Source organism: Bos mutus, chromosome X, assembly GCF_027580195.1.
Source record: "Bos mutus isolate GX-2022 chromosome X, NWIPB_WYAK_1.1, whole genome shotgun sequence".
Lineage (NCBI taxonomy): Eukaryota > Metazoa > Chordata > Mammalia > Artiodactyla > Bovidae > Bos > Bos mutus.
The window spans coordinates 91,294,584-91,309,113 of NC_091646.1; the positions used below are offsets into that span (position 1 = coordinate 91,294,584).

The 14,530-nt window shown below is 43.0% G+C and overlaps 1 long non-coding RNA gene across 1 annotated transcript in view; it reads right to left on the reverse strand.

Moving 5' to 3' along the window:
- LOC138986332 (uncharacterized) overlaps positions 1–14,530 on the reverse strand; it is a 115,023-nt gene that overhangs the window by 34,729 nt on the left and 65,764 nt on the right. The window lies entirely within an intron of this gene.

Here is a 14,530-nt window from a genome sequence, read left to right on the forward strand (position 1 = left end):
TTACATACTTGTTGATCGATTTGGGGTTGGATCAATAATTCTGAAAAAATACATAAAGTTTATCTGAAATTTAGGGCACACAAGAACAACTCATGCCTTCTTAAATTGCCACTACATTGCATTGGGCTACATAATTATGTAATCAAATTACTCTTATGGGATAAACATTGACTCATTGATAAATATGTTTCTTTAGGGTGTTTTCCTGTGTCAGTGGCCATTTTGCCTGATGTTTCATCTGGAATTGCCATGCTTCATCAGAACAAGAGGCATTAGATACTCTAAGACGTGGTTCAAATCACTAAGGTAGATAAAACACGCGACTTCACATATAGACAACACTGCCTGTTGTACTGCTATAGGTTTGTGCCCTGCAAGAATTCTGATAAATTCTTCTGGCTGTGATTTAAATTCATGATCTAATGTTTGACATTAACTAATAAAGAGTGAGCTCCTAAAGCTCTAGCCCCTGACCCTTGGCCCCAATAAAAGCAGGACCCCAGGCCTGTGCATTTGCAAAATAAATAAATAAATAAATAATTCTGATAAATACTATTATACACACATTAGATGAGAAAGGAAAAAAGAATATATGGTACATTCATAATTGTATCCATTGCTTTGCTGAATATACTCCCAACAGGACAGAATTTCCTTCATGTAGGGATGAATGCCCCTTCATGGATCAGAGCTTTGTAGTGACGAAGGGGCTTGTGTAACTCAACGAAGCTATGAGCCATGCCGTGCCGGGCCACCCAAGACGGATGAGTCATAGTGAAACGTTCTGACAAAACGTGGTCCACTAGAGGAGGGAATGGCAAACCACTCCAGTATTCTTGCAGCGAGAACCCCATGAACAGTATAAAAAGGCAAAAAGATAAGACACCAAAAGATGAGCACCCCCCACCCCACCCAGGTCGGAAGGTGTCCAATATGCTACTGGGGGAGAGCAGAGGGCAATTACTAATAGCTCCAGAAAGAATAAAGCGATTGGGCCAAAGTGGAAATGATGCTCCGTGGTGGATGTGTCTGGTGGTGAAAGTAAAGTCCGATGCTGTAAGGAATAATATTGCACAGGAACCTGGAATGTCAGGTCCATGAATCAAGGTAAATTGGAAGTGGTCAAGCAGGAGATGGCAAGAGTGAACATCAATATTTTAGGAATCAGTGAACTAAAATGGACGGGAATGGGAGAATTTAATTCAGATGACCATTATATCTATTACTGTAGGCAAGAATGCCTTAGAAAAAGTGGACCAGCCCTCAGTCAACAAGAGTCCAGAATGCAGTACTTGGGTGCAACCTCAAAAATGACAGAATGATCTTGGTTTGTTTCCAAGGCAAACCATTCAATATCACAGTAATCCAAGTCTATGCCCCAACCAGTAATGCGGAAGATGCTGAAGTTGAATGGTTCTATGAAGACCTGCAAGACCTTCTAGAACTAACACCAACAAAAAATGTACTTCATAGGGAATTGGAATGCAAAACTAGGAAGTCAAGAGATATCTGGAGTAACAGGCAATTTTGGCCTTGGAGTACAAAATGAAGCAGGGCAAAGGCCAACAGTTTTCTCAAGAGAACACACTGGTCATAGTAAACACCCTTTTCCAACAACACAAGAGATGACTCTACAAATGGATATCACCAGATAGTCAATACTGAAATCAGATTGATTATATTCTTTGTAGCCGAAGATGGAGAAGCTCTATACAGTGAGCAAAAGCAAGACCTGGAGCTGACTGTGGCTCAAATCATCAGTTCCTAATTGCAAGATTCAGGCTTAAATTGAAGGAAGTAGAGAAAACGACTAGGCCACTCAGTTCAGTTCAGTTGCTCAGTTGTGTCTGACTCTTTGCGACCCCATGGGCTGCAGCACGCCAGGCCTCCCTGTCCATTACCAACTCCCAGAGCTTGCTCAAACTCATGTCCATCGAGTTGGTGATGCCATCCAACCATCTCATCCTCTGTTGTCCCCTTCTCCTCCTGCCTTCAATCTTGCCCAGCATCAGGGTCTTTTCCAATGAGTCAGTTCTTTGCATCAGGTGGCCAAAGTATTGGAGCTTTAGCTTCAGCATCAGTCCTTCCAATGGATATTCAGGGTTGAGGTCCTTTAGGATTGACTGGTTTGATCTCCTTGCAGTCCAAGGGATTCTCAAGAGTCTTCTCCAACACCATGGTTCAAAAGCATCTAACAGGCCTTGGGGTATATTATTTTCTTTATTTCTGTTGGACATATGAGGATATTAAGGGAACATTTGATGCAAGTCATGAAATTAAAAGACACTTGCTCCTTGGAAAGAAAGCTATGACAAACCTAGACAGCATATTAAAAATCAGAGACATTACTTCACCAACAAAGGTCCATACTGTCAAAGCTATGGTTTTTCCACTATTCCACTATGTATAGATGTGAGAGTTGGACCATAAAGAAGAGTAAGTACTGAAGAATTGATGCTTTTGAACTGTGGTGTTGGAGAAGACTCTTGAGAGTCCCTTGGACTGCAAGGAGATCAAGTAGTCAAGTAGTCAATCCTAAAGGAAATCAACCCTGAATATTCATTGGAAGGACTGATGCTGAAGCTCCAATACTTTGGCCACCTGATGCGAAGAACTGACTCATTGGAAAATACTGTGAAGCTGGGAAAGACTGAAAGCAAGAGAAGGGAACAACAGAGGATGAGATGGTTGGATGGCATCACCAACTCAATGGACATGAGTTTGAGCAAACTCCAGGATATGGTGAAGGACAGGGAAGCCTGGTGTGCTGCATTCCATGGGGTTGCAAATAGTTAGACATGACTGAGTGACTGACCAACAACAATCATTGAGTACTTATTATATGCTATATACTTTTCTAAGCATTTTATATGTGCAATATCTTTTAAACCTCGCAACAACTCTAAAAGAATAGGTACTAGGATGAACAGCCCATTTTACAGATGTAGAAACTGAGGCTAAGAGAGATTCGAGGTCACATGCTAATAGAGGGCAAAGCCTGGGAATGGAGAGACTGCTGGAAGGTAGGTGGTGTGTTTGCACTAAGACAAGTGCTCATGAGGGAGTGGCATGACGTGTAGGAGGCTGAGTGACTCCCAGGAGGTTGGGTGACTCCTGGCTTTGGGAAGAACAAACAGTGATATTATCTGCTGAAAAGGTGACTGTAAGGAGGGGAAGCTGACTTAAAAAAAAGGTGGTGGATTTAGTTCTGCCATATTGATTTGAAGCATTTGTGGGATATCCACATAGAGATGGCTGGAAGATAGCTGGTCATCTGAGTCCAGAGCTCAAGAGAGAGATCTGGGCAGGAGAAAGACAGGGTGGGTCATCCCTGTATAATGATGGTTGACTTTCAGAAAGTGAAAGTGAAGTAGCTCAGTCGTGTCTGACTCTTTGTGACCCTGTGGACTGTAGCCTACCAGGCTCCTCCCTCCATGGGATTCTCCAGGCAAGAGTACTGGAGTGGGTTGCCATGCCCTTCTCCAGGGGATCTTCCCGATCCTGGGTCTCCTGCATTGCAGGCAGACACTTTAACCTCTGAGCCACCAGGGAAGCCCAGAGGATTGTCTTAATTCTCTTGGGATGTGTTGGGTGTAGGAGGAAGCCCAGCTGTAATCCCAGGGTGGGCAGAGGAAGAAAGGAAGGCAAAGTAGCGGGCAGCAAGAGGGCAGGAAACCAAACAAGTTGAGGGAGGAAAGAATTTCAAGAAGAGCTCATGGTCACAGTGATACACGCTGCAGAGAAAGGCTGGAACTCTTGTATTGGGTTGGCCCAAGAGTTTGTTTGGGTTTTTAATGGAAAAACCCAAATGAACTTTGCAGCCAATCCATTATTTAACAACAACAACAAAAATCATAATAACTCTGGTATCTGAGTGCAGGTTGTCCCTGAGACAAGGACTTGAGAGCAAGTGGATTTTAGGAGATTCAGAAACCATGGGCAGTGGGGGAGTAGGATGAGGGGAGGAAGGAAGCCAGTAAAGAAATGCAGCATTACCAAGTTGGTTCCCATTGTGGGCAAGTAGTGCTCAGTCCCACAGGGACCACTGGGAGCTGGCATGAGACACACAGCACAGGGGTATCTATCACAGGTTAGGTTCTCCAGAGGCAGAAACCAAAATGGAGTTTGGCATGTGAGATAGTTATTAGGGATACCATCAGTGGAAGGAGGGGGAAAAAGTGGAATTGGGCCGAGGGAAGGCTTAAACTGCAAAACTGGCCTGGCAAACCTGCACAGACCTTCTGTGAGATGCTGAAACATGCAGAGCCTGTTAGAGGTGTCCCACGGTGGAGGAAAGGACCCGTCATTGGATGCTGGCTACGCCAGGAAAGAACTGCCTTGGAGTGAAGTGGTCTTCTGCTGAAAAAAGGGGTCACAGGTCCCTGAAGGGACCTGGGGCTTCATGTCTGTGGCCCCCACATTTGTCCTCTAGAGGAAGCCGGGCTGGATCTACACTGAGGGTCATGGTTGAATCAGCTGGAAGGGCTGTGATCACTCAGCATGGCTGACCTGTTGCATATATGGGCAGAGCACAGCCCATGGCTTTAGACTGGTGACAGCAGTGGGATGAGAGGTAAGACTTATGCCACATGGGTTGGGGCACCAACAGGTGTGTGAGAGGAGTTTCAAGCAAATACTGCTGGTAAGGGAGAAGGCAGGCTACCTTGGTGGCTCAGTGGTAAAGAATCCACCTGCCAATGCAGGTGAGGAGACAAGGGTTTGATCCCTGTGTCAGGAAGTTCCCCTGGAGAAGGAAACGGCAACCCACTCCAATGTTCTTGCCTGGAGAATCCCATGGATAGAAGAGCCTGGTAGGCTATGGTCCATGGGGCTACAAAAGAGTCAGACAGGACGGAGCGACTAAACAGCAGCAGAAAGGGAGAAGCCAGCTGAGAAGCTGGCTCACAATCCCCCTCCCTGGGGTTTTGTCTCAGCTATGGGACTTTGCTTCCTGGGGACATGGCTGATTGATCCATGGGAAGATACCTGACTCAGGCTGGACCAATCAGAATCCTCCCCTGGGATTTTCAAACTGGAGTTAAAGAGAGTCGTGGGGTAGAAGGGTCTGGAGCAAGTTGGGCATAATGCGGAGGAAAGAATGATATCATTTCAGAAGAAGCTGGGAGTAGAGAGAGTGTGGGGGCCACAAGAAAAAAGTCCCAGGGGATCTAGTGGCCCAGCTGCATCCCTTTCCTTCTTTTCTTCCCACAGTCGTGTGAGATTCCTCACATCCTGCCAATAAAACCCCCATTGTGTTAAGTAAGGCTGGGCTGAGTTTCCGGTCTTGGAGATGAGAGTTAAGGATTGAGTGGGATGAGAAGACACACCGCGAGCGCAGATAACTCCCAGAGAGCTCACGACGAACAGAAGGGGGCGTGGGGAGAGAGAGAAAGAGAGCATGCTGAAACTCGATGAGAATGCAGGGTCAAGGAAGGGTTTTTCATTTTATTTTATTTTTTTTAAGCTGTGGAAAACTTAAACATGTTTATGTGCTGAGGGTAAAGAGCCAGTAAAAGCAGCATAAATCATAACAACAGAATATACTAAAACGAGGCAGAGATACAAAGCTATAAAAGCCTTAAAGATAAAGAAAATATGCCCTCAATAAAAATAAGGAGAAAAGGCAGAAGGGAAAAAAAAAGCCTTACAGTGAGAAGCAGGCATTGGCATGAGTACCCATGGTCCATCCCCAAACCCGGGCAGCCGCTCACTGTGGGATCAGAGAACAGTTCCAAGCCCTCATCTTCTGCTTCTTTCACCTCCAGGGCCTCATCTAGGGGACTAGGCACCTGAGAAGCAGTTACCTGGTGATTAGGAAGAAACATGTCCATTCAGTTGAGTACACATTGCCTTGGGTGCTTACTCAAGACCACAGTTTGAAAAGGGCCATGGAAAGCTGGAGATGAATGATGCAGGAGAGAAAGATGACTGCCCAGGTCTCTGCAGAGGAGCTGGTGTTCAGGACACAAGGGAGAAATTAGCCTCAGATCAGGTAAGAGGCCCTTGGCTATGAGACAAGAGCAGAGGAAGAAATCTTGTGTTTTGGGGTGGTGGGCAGGAATGGACTTCATTTTCTCTACAAAGGAAAGCAAGGGCATTTGTTGAGAGTTGTCGGGAATGGGCTAGAAGTATCAGTTACGTAGGCTTTTCGCTTTGAGTACCCCCAAATGGGGCTTCCCAGGTGGTGCTAGTGGTAAAGAACCCACCTGCCAATGCAGGAGACATAAGAGACGTGGGCTCAATCCCTGGGTAGGGAAGATCCCCTAGAGGAGGGCATGGCAACCCACTCCAGTATTCTTGCCTAGAGAATTCCATTGACAGAGGAGCCTGGTAGACTATAGTCCATAGGGTCACAAAAAGTCAGACTAAAGAGACTTAGCATGCACACATGCACCCCAAAATCCAACTAATATTGGCTTAAATCCCAAAGGCCTTTACTGCTTAGCTAGCAAGAAGTCTGGAGACAGGCAGTTTCAAGGTTTGCCCATGGTCCATTGATCGTGTGGAGGAACCAGTTCTGTCAGCCACTCTGCCCTGCCATCCTTAGTTATTGACTGCTTCCCCCTACGCCTGCAATCTTGTAGTGTCAAGATGGCTGCTGTAGCTCCAGCCATCAAGTATCTGTTTTAGGAGAGGAAGTCTTAAATAATCTGGCAATGAGAAAACTCCCTCACTACTGCCTCTTTCCAGGAAGAAACAGTCTCTTCAGAAGCTTCCCAGGAGACTTCCCCTTATTAACTAAGACTGGGTCACAAACCCAGCATAAAACATATCACCTAAAATTAAGAGGTCTTTGCCTAATATCCAAACAAAATATGATTCTTTTAGCAGGGAAGAGGTGGGGGGAATGCCTTGGGTGGACAGCCTTAGAGTCTGCTACAATCTGGTAAGGGGGCTGGAGAAGAGGGGAAGAGTTTTCTAGAAGCTATAAAAGGGAAAGGAGAGAAATAAAGCATTGGCCAGCAGCAGTAGAGACCCAGCTGGGTTTGAGGCCCAGCATAAGGGAGCAGGGTGAAAATGGGGCAGATGGTAATTACTGTCAAAGTCCATTTACACAGAAGGCCTCCATCAGTACCACCAAAACCTCACATGATGCCATGATCCAATTCCAAAACATCCACTGGCCTAATCATCACGTATCACCAACACTTAGGGTTCAGTTGCAGGAAAAGAAATCACCCCAGTTATTGTAAGCAGAAAGGGATTTAGTTCAGGGGATTGGGTATTTGCAAAATTGTTTTAAGAATGGGAGGATCGGGCTTTGGGCTGGCCCTTTGGGACTAACTGAGAATGATATCACAGAACTACTGGCCTTCAGGGGAGCTACTCTACCTTGACTTCAGCCAGGAAGGTGGGGAATCAGAAGGCTTTACAGGGACAGGTAGTTTCAAGAGTGTGATCCCAGGTCAGGAAGGCTTGTATGCTGTTGCCACAACTTCCAGCTGACATTCATGGAGCTAGTGTTGGGCACTGGAAAACTACTGCACGAACTTACGGACCCTATGACCATGCTTGTCAATAGAACACTCCTACCCTCCAAATTATTCATAATGGCATCAAACTGGTAGAAACCAATTCACACTCAGAATACTAGCTTTCCATGACCTGCAGTACAGAAAGGCACAGAGAAGGTGTGGGATGTATGTCGAGAGCACAAATCCTCCATATCCACTATGACATTCTCATCACTTTTCCTGATCCTGAGGCTGCTTTGAAGAGCTCTTTCATACTTCAGATCACAAAAATCTTTGGTGAATGATTCTCTCTTTTTTAAACTTATTTTTATTTGCAACTATGGTAAAAAAAAAAAAAAAAAAAAACCTCCACAAAACATACTTTACTGTCTTAACCATTTTTAAGTGTTCAATTGAGTAGTGTCAAGTATATTCACATTGTTATGTAACAGATCTCTAGAACATTTTCATCTTGTAAAACTGAAACTCATTGAACAACAAGTCCCCATTCCCCCTCCCTCCAGCCCCCAGCAACCATTATTGTACTTTCTGCTTCTATGAATTTGACTACTGTAGATACCTCCAAAAAAAAGTAGAATTATATAGTATTTGTCATTTTGTGACTGGTTTATTTCTGGTGAATGATTCTTTTAAGAAACTTAGAACTTACACCTATCCTTCTCAAACTATTCCAAAAATTGAAGAGGAAGGAATACTCCCAAATTCATTCTATGAGGCCACAGTCACCCTGATACCAAAACCAGACAAAGATACTACAAAAAAAGAAAAAGAAATTTATAGGCCAATATCTCTGATAAATATAGATGCAAAAATCCTCAACATAATATTATCAAATTGAACCCAACAATACATATATAAAAAAAACATACAGTGTGATTAAGTTGGATTCATTCCACAATCATAAGAATGGTTCAACACACACGAATCAATTGATGCAATATACCACACTAACAAAAGGAAAGACAAAAACCATATGATCATCTCAATGAAAGTGAAAGTCACTCAGTCGTGTCTGACTCTTTGTGACCCATGGACTATACAGTCCATGGAATTCTCCAGGCCAGAATACTGGAGTGGGTAGCCTTTCCCTTCTACAGCGGATCGTCCCAACCCAGGGATCGAACCCAGGTCTCCCGCATTGCAGGTGGATTCTTTACCAACTGAGCTATCAGGGAAGCCCAAGAATACTGGAGTGGGTAGCCTATCCCTTACTCCAGCAGATCTTCCCAACCCAGGAATCAAACTGGGGTCTCCTGCACCACAGGCAGATTCTTTACTAACTGAGCTATCAGGAAGCCTGATAGCTGCATCTCAACAGATGCAGAAAAAGCCTTAGACAAAATTCAACATCCATTCATGACAGAAACTCTCACCAAAGTGGGTAAAGAGGGAACATATTAAAGGCCATTTATGACAAACCCACAGCCAACATAATACTCAACAATGAAAACCTGAAAGCCTTCCCGCTAAATTCTGGAAAAAGTCGATGATGCCTACTCTCATGGCTCCTATTCAACATAGCATTGGAAGCCTTAGCCACGGCAGTCAGACAAGAAAAAGAAATAAAAGTTATTCAAATTAGAAAGGAAGAGATAAAACCATCAGTATTTGCACAGATGGCACAATATTCTATATAGAGAACCCTAAAGTCTCCACACCAAAACTATTAGAACTAATAAATGAATTCAGCAAGGTAGCAGTATACAAAGTCAATGTATACAAATCTATTATAATTCTTTACACTAATAATGAAATATCAGAAATAGGCAAGTAAAAGAAATCTTGTTTAAAATCACAGTAAAAAATATAGGAAAAATAGGAATAAACTTAGCCAAGCAGGTGAAAAGACCAATATGCTAAAAACTATAAAACATTGATAAAGGAAATTGAAGATGATTCAAAGAAATAGAACGAGAACCTGTGCTCTTGGATTGGAAGAATTAATATAGTCAAAATAGCCATACTACCCAAAGCAATCTACAGATTTAACGCAATCCCTATCAAAATGCCCAGGACATTTTTCACAGAACTAAAACAAACAATGCTAAAATTGGTATGGAACTACAAAGACCCAGAACTGCTGAAACAATCCTAAGAAAAAAAAACAATGCTGCATGCCTTACCCTTTCAGACTTCAGACAACACTACAAAGCTACAGTAATCAAAACCCCATGGTGTTGACACAAAAACAGACATATAGACCAATAGAACAGAATAGAGAGCCCAGAAACAAACCCACACACTTACAGTCAATTGATCTATGACAAAGGAGGCAAGAATATACAATAGAGAAAAGACAGTCTCTTCAGCAAGTGGTCTTGGGAGAGCTAGACCCCTACATATAAATCAATGAAATGAGAATACTCTCTCACACCATATACGAAGATAAGCTTAAAATGGTTTAAAGGCCTAAATATGATGTGATTCCATTAAAAACTCCTAGCCTAGAACATAGGCAAAACATTCTTTGACATAAATCATAGCAGTATTTCCTTAGATCAGTCTCCCATGGCAAAAGAAATAAAAGCAAAAATAAACAAATGGAACCTAATCAAATTTAAAGTGTTTGCACAACAAAGGAAACTATCAACAAAATGAAAAGACAACTTATGGAATGGGAGAAAATATTTGCAAATGATGCAACCAACAAGGAGTTAATATCCAAAATATACAAACAGCTCATATAACTCAATATTAAAAAAACCTCAAACAATCCAATCAATAAATGGGAGCAAAATCCAAATACACATTTCTCCAAAACATGACATACAGATGGCCAACAGGCAATGAAAAGATGCACAACATCACTAATTATGACAGAAATGCAAATCAAAACCACAATGAGGTATCACCTGTCAGGATGGCCATCACCAAAAACTCTACAAACAATACATGCTGAAGAGGTGTGGAGAAAAGGGAACCCTACTGCACTGTGAAGGAATGTAAATTGGTACAGCCACTATGCAAAACAGTATGGAGGTTCCTTGGAAAACTAAAAACAGGAAACTTCCCTGGTGGTCCAGAGGTTAAGAATCCACCTTTCAAAGCCAGGGATGTGGGTTCCATCCCTGGTCAGGGAACTAAGATACAACATGCTGGGGTAACTAAGCCCATGCACCAGAACTACTGATGCCCGCATGCTCTAGAGCCCATACTCCACAACATAAGCCTGTGAACCGCAACAAGAAGCCCTGTGGGACTCAGCTAGAGAAAGCCTGTGTGCCACAATGAAGAGCCCAAGTGCCACAACACCCAGCGCAGCCAAAAAAAAAACCTAAAAAGAGAGCTACCATGTGATCCAGAAATCCCATTTTGGGGTCTATACCCAAAAAGACAAAAAAACTCTAATGCAAAAAGATACATGCAATCCAATATTCATAACAGCACTATTTACAACAGCCAAGACATGTAAACAACCCGAGTGCCCACCAACAAATGACTGGCTTAAGAAGATGTGGTATAAATATACAGTGGAATATTACTATTATTGTTCAGTTGCTAAGTTGTGTCCAACTCTATTGTGACCCCATGGACTGTAGCCCACCAGGCTCCTCTGTCCTTGGGATTTCCCAGGCAAGAATACTGGAGTACGTTGCCATTTCCTTCTCCAGGGGATCTTCCCAACCCAGCAATCGAACCCATGTTTCCTACATTTAGCAAGTGGATTCTTTACCATTGAACCACCAGGGAAGCCCACAATGGAATATTACTCAGCCATAAAACAAATTAAATATTGCCATTTGCAGCAACATGGATGGCCCTAAGAATATTATGCGTATTGAAATAAGTCAGAGAAAGACGAATATTATATGGTATCACCTATATGTAGAATTTAAAATATAATAGAAATGAAAACTATATACAAAATAGACTCACAGACATTGAAAACAAATTTATGGTTACCATATGGAAGAGGGAGGCACGGAGGGACAAATTAGGAATATGGGATTAACAGATGTAAATTGCTATCAGTTCAGTTCAGTTGCTCAGTTGTGTCCGACTCTTTGCAACCCCATGAATCACAGCACGCCAGGTCTCCCTGTCCGTCACCAACTCCCGGAGTTCACTTAAACTCATGTCCATCGAGTCGGTGATACCATCCAGCCATCTCATCCTCTGTCGTCCCCTTCTCCTCCTCCCCGCAATCCCTCCAGCATCAGGGTCTTTTCCAATGAGTTAACTCTTCACATGAGGTGGCCAAAGTACTGGAGTTTCAGCTTCAGCATCAGTCCTTCCAATGAACACCCAGGACTGATCTCCTTCAGAATGGACTTGTTGGATCTCCTTGCAGTCCAAGGGACTCTCAAGAGTCTTCTCCAACACCACAGTTCAAAAGCATCAATTCTTCGGTGCTCAGCTTTCTTCACAGTCCAACTCTCACATCCATACATGACCACTGGAAAAAGCATAGCCTTGACTAGACAGACCTTTGTTGGGAAAGTAATAGCTCTGCTTTTCAATATACTATCTAGGTTGGTCATAACTTTCCTTCCAAGGAGTAAGCATTTTTTAATTTCATGGCTGCAGTCACCATCTGCAGTGATTTTGGAGCCCCAAAAAATAAAGTCTAATACTGTTTCCACTGTTTCCCCATCTATTTCCCATGAAGTGATGGGGCCAGATGCCATGATCTTCGTTTTCTGAATGTTGAGCTTTAAGCCAACTTTTTCACTCTCCTCTTTCACTTTCATCAAGAGGCTTTTTAGTTCCTCTTCACTTTCTGCCATAAAGGTGGTATCATCTGCATATCTGAGGTTATTGATATTTCTCCTAGCAATCTTGATTCCAGCTTGTGCTTCTTCCAGTCCAGCGTTTCTCATGAGGTACTCTGCATAGAAGTTAAATAAGCAGGGTGATAATATACAGCCTTGACGGACTCCTTTTCCTATTTGGAACCAGTCTGTTGTTCCATATCCAGTTCTAACTGTTGCTTCCTGACCTGCATATAGGTTTCTCAAGAGCCAGGTCAGGTGGTCTGGTATTCCCATCTCTTTCAGAATTTTCCACAGTTTATTGTGATCCACACAGTCAAAGGCTTTGGCATAGTCAATAAAGCAGAAATAGATGTTTTTCTGGAACTCTCTTGCTTTTTCCATGATCCAGCAGATGTTGGCAATTTGATCTCTGGTTCCTCTGCCTTTTCTGAAACCAGCTTGAACATCTGGAAGTTCATGGTTCACGTACTGCTGAAGCCTGGCTTGGAGAATTTTGAGCATTACTTTACTAGCGTGTGAGATAAGTGCAATTGTGCGGTAATTTGAGCATTGTTTGGCATTGCCTTTCTTTGGGATTGGAATGAAAACTGACCTTTTCCAGTCCTGTGGCCACTACTGAGTTTTCCAAATTTGCTGGCATATTGAGTGCAGCACTTTCACAGCATCATCTTTCAGGATTTAGAATAGCTCAACTGGAATTCCATCACCTCTACTAGCTTTGTTTGTAGTAATGTTTTCTAAGGCCCACTTGACTTCACATTCCAGGATGTCTGGCTCTAGGTGAGTGATCACACCATCATCATCTGGGTCATGAAGCTCTTTTTTGTACAGTTCTTCTGTGTATTCTTGCCACCTCTTCTTAATATCTTCTGCTTCTGTTAGGTCCATACCATTTCTGTCCTTTATCGAGCCCATCTTTGCATGAAATGTTCCCTTGGTATCTCTAATTTTCTTGAAGAGATCTCTAGTCTTTCCCATTCTGTTGTTTTCCTCTATTTCTTTGCACTGATTGCTGAGGAAGGCTTTCTTATCTCTCCCTGCTATTCTTTGGAGCTCTGCATTCAAATGGGTATATTTTTCTTTTTCTCCTTTGCTTTTCGCTTCTCTTCTTTTCACAGCTATTTGTAAGGCCTCCTCAGACAGCCATTTTGCCCTTTTGCATTTCTTTTCCATGGGGATGGTCTTGATCCCTGTCTCCTGTACAATGTCACGAACTTCCATCCATTGTTCATCAGGGACTCTATCAGATCTAGTCCCTTAAATCTTATTTCTCACTTCCACTGTATAATCATAAGGGATTTGATTTAGGTCATACCTGAATGGTCTAGTGGTTTTCCCCACTTTTTCAATTTAAGTCTGAATTTGGCAATAAGGAGCTCATGATCTGAGCCACAGTCAGCTCCTGGTCTTGTTTTTGCTGACTGTATAGAGCTTCTCCATCTTTGGCTGCAAAGAATACAATCAATCTGATTTCAGTGTTGACCATCTGGTGATGTCCATGTGTAGAGTCTTCTCTTGTGTTGTTGAAAGAGGGTGTTTGCTATGACCAGTGCGTTCTCTTGGCAAAACTCTTATTAGCCTTTGCCCTGCTTCATTCCGTATTCCATGGCCAAATTTGCCTGTTACTCCAGGTGTTTCTTGACTTCCTACGTTTGCATTCCAGTCCCCTATAATGAAAAGGACATCTTTTTTGGGTGTTAGTTCTACCAGGTCTTGTAAGTCTTCATAGAACCGTTCAACTTCAGCTTCTTCAGTGTTACTGGTTGGGGCATAGGCTTGGATTACTATGATATTGAATGGTTTGCCTTGGAAACAAACAGAGATCATTCTGTCGTTTTTGAGATTGCATCCAAGTACTGCATTTCGGACTCTTTCGTTGACCATGATGGCTACTCCATTTCTTCTAAGGGATTCTTGCCCGCAGTAGTAGATATAATGGTCTTCTGAGTTAAATTCACCCATTCCAGTCCATTTTAGTTCGCTGATTCCTAGAATGTCGACGTTCACTCTTGCCATCTCCTGTTTGACCACTTCCAATTTGCCTTAATTCATGGACCTGACATTCCAGGTTCCTATGCAATATTGCTCTTTACAGCATCGGACCTTGCTTCTATCACCAGTCACATCCACAATTGGGTATTGTTTTTGCTTTGGCTCCATCCCTTCATTCTTTCTGGAGTTATTTCTCCACTGATCTCCAGTAGCACATTGGGCACCTAACGACCCGGGGAATTCCCTTTTCAGTATCCTATGATTTTGCCTTTTCATACTGTTCATGGGGTTCTCAAGGCAAGAATACTGAAGTGGTTTGCCATTCCCTTCTCCAGTGGACTGCATTCT